The sequence below is a fragment of the Castor canadensis genome, chromosome 7, assembly GCF_047511655.1.
Source record: "Castor canadensis chromosome 7, mCasCan1.hap1v2, whole genome shotgun sequence".
In the NCBI taxonomy this organism is placed as follows: domain Eukaryota; kingdom Metazoa; phylum Chordata; class Mammalia; order Rodentia; family Castoridae; genus Castor; species Castor canadensis.
Genome location: NC_133392.1, coordinates 142,520,869 through 142,532,687, shown reverse-complemented (window position 1 = coordinate 142,532,687; position 11,819 = coordinate 142,520,869). Strand labels below are relative to the sequence as shown.

Below are 11,819 nucleotides of genomic sequence, written 5' to 3'. Positions count from 1 at the left end.
CTAAGGGCAAACCCCGCCTCCCAAGCCAAAGCGACGCAGTGCGCGATGCTGATAGGGCGGTGGCTCGAGAAAATAACCAATCAAAACGAGACTTCCGGAGGTCACGTAATCCCACCCCCGCCAAGCGTGGCGACCTCTTACGCCACTTCCGTTATTTGGCGTCCTCCTGTTCCCGCCAAACTGTCCCTAAACGAACGACGCCTACGCTAAAGCTCGGCTGTGGACTCCCTACTGCAGAATCATTTCGTGTTGTTTGTTTTTAAGACAGGCTCTCGCTGTCCTGGAACGCTGGAGCCTCCTGCCTCAGCCTCCCGAGTGCTGGAATTGCCTTTTCTGAAAGTGCAGGCAATGTCTTCAGCGTTTTATTTATTAACTAAATCTTTTGAGGCACGTAGGTTCTGCTACTGTGGCAATTGTACAGATGAGGCGATCCCGGCGCAGAGAGGCTACATTCAAACGCAGGAAGGCTGATTCCATCAACCGGTGTCGTTTCTGGAACTTGCTTGAACCGGGTTCCACATTAGGGTGACAAGGAGGCCGGAAAACGAATACAGTGGCTTGGATGGCAGAGTGACAACATCAAAAAAAAAAAAAAATCTTCGCAGTGAGAAGAACAACCACACAGCGTAATGATAAATAATAACGGACCTCCGGAGTGTGGGCCCAGTGTTATCAGGTCATCTAGTAAGTTTTTTTTGTAGTTTTTTTTTTTTTTACTTTTAGGGTTTTTTTGTTGTTGTTGTGCTAGGAATTGAACCCACGCGTGAAGTGCTCTATCGCTGAGCTACATCCTAGCCCTACTTTTAGTGGTTATTTTTGAAGCTATGTGAAAATTTCCAAATTTTAGGGCTTTTAAAATTTTTTTTTGGTGGTACTGGGGGATCGAACTGAGAGTCTTGAGCTTTCTAGGCAGGTGCTCTTATCATTTGAGCCATGCCACCCCCCATATAAAATTTAGACTTTTCACATTGGCCACTATAGTTTATTTATTTACTTACTTCCTTATTTATTTTTTGAGTGGGACTGGAGTTTGAACTGCCACTGTAGTTTTATGGGTGCTTGCTCTTTCTGTTTCCTTTTTTTTGGCAGTACCGGGGTTTGAACTCAGGGCCTCATGCTTGCTAGGCAGGCACACTACCACTTGAGCCACTCCACCAACCCTCCTCTTTTTTGTTTTAGAGACTCCCTATGTAGTCTAGGCTGACCTTGAACTTGAGATCCTCTTACCTCAGTCTCAGTAGCTGGGACTACAGATGTGTACTACCACACCTGGTGCCATCTGTGCTTCTTGTTCTGCCCACAAGAACATCAGTGCTTCTTGTTCCTACTTTGGGATCAATTGACTTCTGATACTCCTGTGAGTTGCTTTCCTTTCCCAGGTGAAACAAATATGTACATATATTTTATAAATAGATGTCCAATTAATAAAGCAAAATACCCATATGTGTTAATGTTACTTGCTAAAATTAAAAAGTTAAATATATCCTATTAGAGGGTCGGGTGTAGTATTTCATGCCTGTAATCCCAGCTACTTGGGAGGTGGAGTTCAGGAGGATCAAGGTCCAAGACTGCTGGCCTAAGCAAAAATCATAAGACTCAGTTGGAAATTAGAAATAAGGGCAAAATAGTTTCTTCTGGGTATTGAGGGGGTGGGGGGGAGACGGAGGGGGCAGGGGGGAGAAATGACCCAAGCCTTGTATGCACATATGAATAATAAAAGAAAAAAAAAAAGACTCAGTTGGATGCCGGTGGCTCACATCTGTAATTCTGGCTACTCAGGAGACAGAGATCAGAAGGATCGTGATTTGAAGCCAGCCCAGGCAAATAGTTCACAAGTCCCTATCTCAAAAAAAAAACCCCATCACAAAAAGGACTAGTGAAGTGCCTCAAGATGTAGGCCCTGAGTTCAAGCCCTAGTACTGCCAAAAAAAAAAAATCTTGAGACTATCAGAAAAATAAAGCAAAAAGGGCTGGGGACATGGCTTAAGTGGTAGAGGGCTTGCCTAGCATAGCTCTAGGCCCTGAATTCAAACCCCAGTACCATGGAAAACAAACAAACAAAAAAGAAATTCAAACATATCCAATTAGAGTTACCATTCTTGTATGTTTCAACTTCCTTTTTGTGTTTTTTTTTTTTCTATTTGGAATTTTCTATTTGGAGTGTCACTATGACTTCATGGCCTTTCACAGATGCAACTTGTTCCAATAACTATGATAATAGCAGTGCTAAAATAATGATACTATTATTAATTGCTGCCCATCCTGTCCAGCGAGACAGCTGCTGAGCTTTGAAGTCTTCTGTCTTTCCTACAAGAAGAGGGTGTTCCAGTCCCAAGTCACTTAATTTCCCTTCCCCAAGAGGTGGACTCAAGCCAGGTGCTGGTGGCTCACACCTGTAATCCTAGCTACTCAGGAGGCAGACATCAAGAAGATCATAGTTCAAAGCCAGCCCTGGACAAATAATTTGCGAGACCCTATCTCAAAAAAACACATCAGAAAAAGGGCTAGCAGAATGGCTCATGCGGTAAGAGTGCCTGCCAAGCAAGTGTGAGGCTGAGTTCAATCCCCAGTGTAGCATTAAAAAAAAAAAAAAAAAGCAGGGGGGAGAAATGACCCAAGCATTGTATGCACATATGAATAATTTAAAAAATTAATTAAAAAAAAAGAGGTAGACTCAGTGCTAGAGAGGTGGGCTCTTTTTCAAGCTGAGAATAGTACATGTGAGAATTGCCAACAGGGTGGGTGGGAGCAGCAAATTTCCACTTAGTAGAAAATACTTGTTTGTTCATTTATTTCTTTACGGGTGGCATAGTTTGAACTGTAGTAGTTCTTGTGCCTGTAGGCCTTGTGCTTGCTAAGCAGATGCTTTACCACTTGACCATACCCCCAAGTCCATTTTTGCTTTAGTTATTTTTCAAAAAGGGTCTCATGGTTTTTGTCCAGCGTTGCCCTTGACCAAGATCCTCCTGCCTATGCCTCCACTACCATGTTACTGACTGAGGTAAGTCCAACTAAGTTTTTGCCCTGGCTAGCCTCAGCAAAGATCCTCCAGCTCTCTGCTGATTACAGGGGTGACCCATCAAGCCTGGCTGGAAAATATTTATTTTTAAGGTGAAAGTTTATATTTCTTTTCCCAGTTTAACATAGCATGTTGCTTTACATATCATGTACGCTAACAGATAAAATATGAATTTTTTAAGTATCTTGGGGCAGAGAGCAGTCTATTGGCAAAGGCATCAGCTCTGAGTGTGCCTCACCCAAAAGAGGGCGTCAAAAGGTCCTGCTTCGATCACTTTGTCACAACAGCCAAAGGAAGTAGCATTCTTGTCATTCCCACTTTAGAGATAAAGAAACTCAGCTCCCCAAACTTTGCCACATTACAGACACTTGGCGAAAATAACATTTGATGCCATGCAGGATTAAACCTATGAGGCGATCAGGAGCCAAAGTAACAGTGGGACTACTAGTCCCTGTCTGCCTAGGACTTTCCTGGGTTTAAAACATATTGAATAAAAAGTACATTGTTTTGTGCTGGGCTCTCACACTGAACGCAACAGACCAGACTGAAAATCAGAATGGAACCAAAATAAGGTTCTGTATCACCAAACTGAAACTAAGCTGTTTCAAAAATGCAAGAGAAATTTCCTTTTATTGGCATAATAATCATCCTTACACCAAAAAAGATCACCTGAAGTAACCTGATATTGACCAGTTACTTAACTTGTCCCCATTTTACAAGGAAAGTAACTTTGAAAAGACCAGCCTGTCTACAGCCACACTACCCACTGCCCAGTCTTGTCTGAAATGACCAACCCATTTTTTGTTTTGTTTTGGCTCACTTCAGTCTTTCTCCATCTATAAAACCAACCTTCAGCTGGTTGCCAGTGGTTGGTGCCTATATTCTAGCTATTCTAGAGGCAGAGATCAGGAGGATCATGGTTTGAGGCCTGGGCATAGTTAGCAAGACCCTATCTTGAAAATACCTAACACAAAAAAGGGTTGGTGGAGTGTCTCAAGTGACAGTGCCTGCCTAGCAAATGTGAGGCCGAGTTCAAACTCCAGTACCAAAAAAGAAACCAAAAGCAATTTAAATCAGCTTGTTATGATTTTTTTCTTGACAAACTGGAAGTACATGTCCTAGGGACACTGCCCCCATTTTTCTCCTTCCCAGTCCCAGTCAAAATGAGGTGGTTAGTTACACAACAGAGGTATCTGGCCAGGGGACTCCGGCTAACTTAAGGATGAATATCTATGTCATAGCTCCTGTGACCTTTGAGAGCTGCCTGGTGTGTCTGGATATCTGTGAGATTGCATCTTCCACCTGTGGTCACAGAACTACAAAAAGAGGAGCTGGGATTGAACCCAGCTCTATGTGACTGCTGAGCCCAACTCTTGGCCACAGTGCTTTGTTCTTTCTGTACATCCTTTTTCTCCACCCCTCATCCTTGTCAGCACTTTTAGGCCCTCTAACACTGAGTGCTTCTTTGGTGCTGCTGTCAAAGAGTATCATAGAAGGGGCTTAGACTCACTTTTCCAAAAAATATTTGCAGTTGTGTGTGTGTGTGTGTTGCTGGAGATTGAAGCCAGGACTTCATGCATGCTAGGCAAGTGCAGTAAGCTACACACCCAACCTTTTCAATTTTAATGAGTATCTAGGGAGAAGAAGTGTGCCTAGAAGGACAGATGGTAAAACAGACATCTAAAAGGTGTGATGGTGCCTGTGATGATTAATCTTGAATTGAGAATTGCCTAGGAAATTAGTCAAGCACACTGCTGGGTGGGGGTCTGTAAGAACATTTCCAGAGACAATTAGATTGGAGGCCTCTGAAGTAACAAACGGACTTATTCTTGATGGATTCATAGTATGATGGCATTACTGGGAAATGGTGAAAAGTAGAACATCCTTGGTGGGGCTAAATCTTGTCTTGGCCCCTTCCTCAATTCCCTTTTCTGATTTCTGGCTGCCATGATGCTACCTGCTCCACTGTGCCACTGATACCTCTTCCTTTAAGTTGTTTATGTCAGACATTCTGTCACAGTGATGAAGTCAGTAACAAAGTGCCCAATCTGTCATGCTAAGAACTTTGGACTTTTTCTCACAGTCAGGAGGAACCACTAAAGGTTTTGGAAAAGGGGAGTTAAAGGATTGTTTATAGGTTTTGAGATGATCTTGCTGGCAGAGTGAGGCATACAGAGAAGCTGGGAACTGCCTGAGACTGGAAGCAAGGAGGTGTGTTAGACTGGAATAATAGATGAAGGCACCCATGATGGAGGCCTGAACCACTGCAGAGACAGAAGGAATAAAGGCAGAAGAAAGGGGAAAGTTTCAGATGTCTTTAAGTCATTCATCTTTTTATTCATCCAGTAAATTTTATTTACTCTGTCAGGGGAGAGAGATAGCAAGTCCTTGGTCTTGCTGAGGAAAGATTTATTTATTCAAAAACTAGATTTTATTAAAGCAAACTTGTTCATAAAATAATAGTATATCTCCAAAGGAAGCAGAGGTCAAGCAGATTGACCAAACAGTGAAGGGCCCGAACCCCTGATTTTATGATTATTCTAAGGATACACATATCATTGTGGAGTTTCCCGAGAAATGAGAGGGCATTTCCAAGGAATGGGGGTTGGGGAGTGGTTTTACCTAATAAGGCATCCGCAGAGCCAAGATGGGAACTTGAGGGGAGGTGTGCGCAAGGAACCGCAATGAGGCCTCTGGCTAATCTCTGGAGTTGGGAAATCTCTGTGGGGGTTGTTGCTGGGAACCATTGGCCATATACCAAGAAGTAGCCCCAATCTTAGTCAGCTGTTACTCTAGCACAGTGGTGGAGCAGGATGTTTGGACAAATGTACCTGGACATGGTGCTGCACCCGTTCCCTGGCTCCTTGTGATATTGTTATTCCCTTTCTACCTGCCTACCTATAGCATCTCCGTATATATTTATTCAACAAATACATAGCTTGTACCAGGAGCTGTGACAATCCCAAACTGACTCTTAGATTTTTTCTTTCTTTCTCTCTCTCCCTCCCTCCCTCTCTTTCTCCCTCCCTCCCTCTCTCTTTCCCTCCCCTCTCTCTCCCCTCCCCCTCACCTCTTTTTCTTTCTTCATTTTTTTCCTGTAGGGATGGTGGAGTGGCTCGAGTGGCAAGAGTACCTGCCTAGCAAGTGTGAGGTCCTAAATTCAAACCCTAGTGCCTAGTTTGAATCTGGGTGATAAGGAGCAGTAGGAGGGAGGAACCAGGAGTGGAACAGGCTTCCTCAGTGAATATTTGGCCACACTCAGTTTGTCACATGTGTCCAACTTCAGAATTTCTTTCTGAGATTTGTTTGTTTGTTTGAGACAGGGTGTCACTCTATAGCCTAGGGAGGCCTCCAACTAGTTATCTTCCTGACTTAGCCTCCTAAATGCTGGGATTACATGTGTCTGCCATCATGTCCATCTGATGATCCAGTTTTGTTGGCAACATCCAAAACATCATAGGAGCCAGTTGAACATACACCTTCTCTCCATCAGGCTTGATCAGGGTGTTGACCTTGACTGCTTCAATGTGATACTGCTTCACAGCCTGTTTCACCGGGTGCCTGTTGGCCTTGACATCCGCAAAGAGCAAAAGTGTGTTATTGTCTTCTGAATCTTCTTCATGGCTGACTTGGTGGTGAACTTGGTGATGGTACAGTGGTCAAGCTTATTTCTCTGTGGGCACTTTTCCCAGGGTATTTGGGCTGCTGCAGTGTTTTAGAATGTTGGAAGGTGGGTAATGTCTTCTTTCTATGAGTCTGGATGTCTTTCAGCACTGCTTTCTTGGACTTCGAAGACCTTGCTTTGCTTTTGGTTTTGGGAGGGGCAAGCGCTTCCTTCTTTGCTTTCGGCACCATCTAAGGACCAAGAACAATTCATAGTTTAGCTTAGACGGATCCATCCATGAGAGGGCCGGTCCAGGAGGTTCCCCCACAATAATGAACGAGTGGGGAGGGGCATGGGCGGTTCCCAGCCAGGTCGGGGAGATCTGGGCCATTCCCAGGCAACCTACATTAGCCCCAAATTTTTCCTACTTCTAGCCTGCCTCAGTAACAGGCTGCAGAGGGTTGAGTGGGAAGCAGAAATCTCCCTATGGCTCTAATTCACACAAAGGCCTAGAGGGCTTTTCTACTTGCACAATGACGTCTTAGGGGTTAGTGGTGGTGATGGTGATGGGACCTTCTGGGGACATTGACCAAAAAGCTGAGGTATTTAAGAGAAGCCCCCGTACCCAGCCAGAAGCTGAGAGAGTCCAACACCCCATGAGATAGTTTACAGAGAGAGTTCATTCCCACTCTCAACCCTTTCCTGGTTCAAGTCTAGTCATTGCCAACTCTCTGCTTAGATGTGGGGGAGGCGGTGGCCATAGTCTCCTTGGCTCCCTACTTCCCCACCTGTCCCTTGGGTTACCTTCCAAGCAGACCTTGGTATGTCCTAGACACTTTCCAGCACTTCTGAATCAGGCCACGGGCTCAGGTGTGAGAAAAGTCTCACTGCTGTGCTTTTATAAGTCAACTGCAGCAATAGGGCTTTGAGCTCGAGTGGCAAGAGTACCTGCCTTTTGGACTGGCAGAAAATTCAGTCTTGGTGTTTTTTAAGGCCTTAAAAGCCATCTTTGCAGAGAAGCATTTGACTCCTTGCTTGGGCCCATGGATTAACTAAAGGCAAGAAATAAATGATTTCAACACCTCTTTTCCATAGAAATGGAAGGGATAAACTGACAGTGGGAAAGTGTAACAGGACTCCAAAAATTTGGAAAAATTTGTTGTGTAGCCAGTTTGCATGCTGCCAGTTTATGCTGCTTGTTAATCAAACTGACATTTCCCCCCTGGGGAAATGTCCCCTGGCTGGGGAGGCCAAGGTTAACTCCCTTTACTTGTCAATTAAACCAGGCAGTCTTCTATCCCTTATTTCTCTCTGACAACCAGAGAAGTAAACCTGTCAGCCAAGACGTATAGCTTTGGAGATGTGGCGCCAGACACCTGGACAACCAAGGCCAGCGCCTACTCTGGAACATGCATTTGGTCACGTACTCAAACTGAGCCCCTGAACTCCCCTTTAAAAAGCAGACATTTTCTCTCAGAAGTGGGACAACAGAGCTTCGAGAGAATCACTCTCCCTGTCCTCCTTTTTGTCTGATGAATAATAAACTTTATTTTCCTTTCCTCCAAAACCTTGCTCTTGTTATTTGTGAATTGGCATTGAGGCCGGGGAACTGGCATTCTGGTAATACTGGAGGTTATTCTGATGTCGCCGTCCTCCTTGGTGACCCAGGGCCCTGACCAGGGACAGAACTTTAGCATTTAGACATTTGCGGGCACTGCTGATATATTCATTGGCTAAGCTTGTACTGTTCCTGGGGGCCAAAGCTCTGTGTAGCTCTGACCCCTGGGGCTTTGTTAGTTGCTTGTGTGACATCCATTCTCCTGCTAAATGTCACCTGCACTTAGGCTTTCATTGTTTACCATGGTGTCTGCAGGACCTGGAACTGACATACAATAATTATTAAATCTGAACAAACGTCTAAGGACTTCCTCTCTGCTACCTCCTAGAGACAACCAGGAATCTTTACATCCCAGTAAGGATGCTGCTGCAGCCTGGGTCAGTCTCCTCTCTTTTAAGGGTGTCCCCTCCCTGATTTCATTCCCTTCTCTAGAAGGTCACAGGACAAAAGCCTGCAGGTGGCCATCCTGAAGGAGATCTGGCTTTCTACCCCACCAGGGCCTCTTTCTCATTGAAGGGACCTTTGTGGCCTACTTAGAACAGAGTATAAAAACTTACCCTGTTCTGTGGCTCACACCTGTAATCATAGCTACTTGGGAGGCTGACATTGGGAACATCACAGTTCGAAGCTAGCCCAGCCAAATAGTTCATGAGACTCCATCTTCAAAATAACCAGAGCAAAATGGACTGGGGGTGTGGCTCAAGAGGTAAGCACCTGCTTTGCAAGTGTGAAGCCCCGAGTTCAAACCCCAATCCCTCCAAAAAATAAAACAAAAGAAACCCAAAAAGTACATATAAGGCGCGGGGATCTGGGGATTTAGCTGTCAGTGACGTAGCTCTTGACTTGCACGTGTGAGGCCTGGAGTTCAATCCCATGCATGAGAATAGAAAAGTAAAGAAGAAAGAGAAGAAGAAGAGGGAAGAGGAGGAGGAGGAGAAAAGGAAAGAAGCAGAAAAGAAAAGAAAGAAACAGCAAGAGCACAAACTATCCAGTGATTACCAGTCACATTCTTTTTAACTCCTCCCTATTGCTGTTGTAACAGGTACCTCAAGCTGCTTTTTCTGAAAAGCACTGGCTCCTTCCTTGGGCCCATGAATGAACTAAAAGCAGAAGAAAAGCCTGGCATCCCTGCCTCCATTTTGCACCTGATGTCCTTTGCTCTGAACTGTTACCTCTGCATTCACCTTGGAATGCAGGAAGGACAGGACTGGTTCATAACATGTTTACAAGGAGGGACAGAGGACACTGTGCCTTAGGAAAGAAGCACCACAGCCTCTTTGAGACAGATCCTCAGTTACCGATTATGATTTCATCAGAACCCCTCCCAAAACAAGGACGGAAATCCTGAGCAACCAGGCCATACTTTGATCAGAACTGTTTAACCATTTACCTTTCATCCTCAATCTCTTTCTTCCTTTTTTTTTTTTGGTGGGACTGGGGTTTGAACTCAGGGTTTTGCACTTGCAAAGCAGGCAAAGCAGGTACTCACAGCTTGAGCCACTTCTCCAGTCCATTTTGCTCTCATGTCTGGTGGATTGAAGTGCTTACTTTGCTTCTTCCTGATGCAGGCACAAGCCACGTAATAAACCTCCTTTTTCTGCCATTCACCATTACTTGTCTCTTTATGTGGCATGTTGAGGCGAGTGGGAGGACCTGACATGTGGAACCCCTGGACTTTGGGCTGAGGCCTAAAATCCTATTAATTCCCTAGTGCAGATTCTACCACTTTTCAGAGGACTCCAGCTATGGTTTGAATGTTTATCCCACTCAAAGATCATGCTGAAATTTGGTTGGTTCCATTGTGGTAGTTTTGGAGGTAGCATTTTGGGAAGCCCCACTTTTTTTTCAAATAAAAGTTTGGTTTCCCCCCTTTGTCCTTTGACCTTTCTACCTTCTTTTATTTTTATTTTCTTTTTCTTTTCTACCTTCTTTTTACTTTTTAATTATTTATTTATTTTTGAGACAGGGTCTTGCTGTGTAGACCAGGCTGGCCTTGAACTTGAGATTCTTCTGCCTTAGCCTCCTGAGTGCTGGCTGCTGGGATTGCAGGTGTACACCACATGGCCAGCTGTGCTTTCTACCTTCTGCCATGTGAGGGTCAGGCCTTCCTCCCTTCCAGAAGATGCAGTGTGCGAAGCTCCATTTGAAAGATGAGAAAGTCCTCACCAGACACTAGAGATGCCAGCAGCTGAACTTTAGGTCTTCTAGCTTCCAGGAACGTGAGCTGATATGTTTCTGTTCTTTGTAAATTACTCAATCTCAGAACAAAATGGACAACTTTTCTGCCTCGGCCTCCTTGCCACTCTTCTCCAAACCCAGCTTTCTAATTGAGACCCTTCCATGGCTTCCATCATTCCCAGCTCAAACATCCGAGCACAACCTGCCTGCTTGCTGCCTGCTTTCCCAACCTCAGAATATCATCACCACAATTCCTTGGGATGTGTCAGCATGTCTGTTTCACCAGGTGTTGCTCCTTCTGCCTGGGACACGCTTTTCCAAGATTTCCCCTTCTGCTAACTCCTGCTTGTGCACTAAGATTAAGCTGATCAGAAACCGAATGTGGTGGTACATGCTTATAGTCGCAGCATGCTGGAGCCTGAGGTAGGAAAATCATGAGTTATAGACCAGCCTGTGCTATATAGCAAGACATTATCTCAAAACAAACAAACAAACAAACAACATTAACCTGGCTGGCTGTAGATCAGTGTTAGAGCCCTTGTCTAGCAAGAGTGAGTCCTCGTCCTGGATTCAATGCCCAGCACTGCAAAAGAAAAACAAGACAATTCATCACCACCAAGGGAAAAAGCCCCAATAGGGATCAAGCCTGTGTCACCTCCCAGAAGACTCTCATTTTCCTCAGCGTGAGTCAGTTACCTCTGCGGCTCCTTGTCACTCAACTGCGGAGATGCATCTAGCAGTGTACCCTGGCCTCCTGAGGGCAGGTGCTGCCTCTTCTCACCATCTCCTGCTGTTGCATGATGAATGGATGACTAAGTTTTGGTCCATTTGTATTTGAGCCTCTCCAATAACAGTTAAGTCTCTTTGCTGGCCACAACTAACTGTTTAATTCAGGTTTGTTCGTTTTCTGGGACAGGGTGATGGGAATCAGAAAGCAGGTTAGTTGCCTCTCAGTGACTGAGTTTCCTAGAGATTATAGTCGCTGGTGTCACTGAAACATCTCCAATTCTATTGGACCATTTAAAGCAAATTATAGAGATCATATAATTTTGCCCATAATACTTCTGTATGTATCTCTTGGCTGGGCACAGTGGTTCACTTCTATAATCCAAGCCACTCCAGAGGTGGAGATTTAGAGGCCTGGTAAAAAAGTTAGCAAGACCATATCTTAGGGAGAAATGGCCCAAACAATGTATGCACATATGAATAAATGAATTAAAAAAAAAAGACCATATCTTAATCAATAAACTGGATGTGGTGGTGGACGCCTGCCATCCCAGCTATTTGGGAGACATAAGAGGAAGACCAAGGACTAGGCCTGCCTGGGCAAAAACTTAAGACCCTATTTAAAAAATAATTAAAAGCAAAAAGGGCTGGAGAAATGGCTCAGGTGAAAGAAC

At 44.6% G+C, this 11,819-nt stretch overlaps 1 protein-coding gene and 1 long non-coding RNA gene across 7 annotated transcripts in view; one reads left to right on the top strand and one right to left on the bottom strand.

Moving 5' to 3' along the window:
• Window positions 1–168: 168 nt before the first annotated feature.
• The window catches only part of Smpdl3b (sphingomyelin phosphodiesterase acid like 3B), a 33,720-nt gene continuing 22,069 nt past the window's right edge, over window positions 169–11,819 (top strand). For 3 of the 6 annotated variants that reach the window (XM_074080858.1, XM_074080857.1, XM_020178741.2), the window contains exon 1: window positions 10,220–11,272. The gene's annotated coding sequence lies outside the window, so the exon portion shown is untranslated. Of the gene's footprint in view, window positions 685–10,219; window positions 11,273–11,819 lie in introns of those variants that run through there. The other 3 variants (XR_002213267.2, XR_002213268.2, XM_074080856.1) reach the window with 2 other exon arrangements.
• LOC141424997 (uncharacterized) lies at window positions 6,094–11,777 on the bottom strand. Its single transcript, XR_012450011.1, has 3 exons — window positions 11,116–11,777; window positions 10,928–11,002; window positions 6,094–6,874 (listed from the first exon to the last, which is right to left on the bottom strand). It is a non-coding gene; the product is annotated as an uncharacterized lncRNA (long non-coding RNA).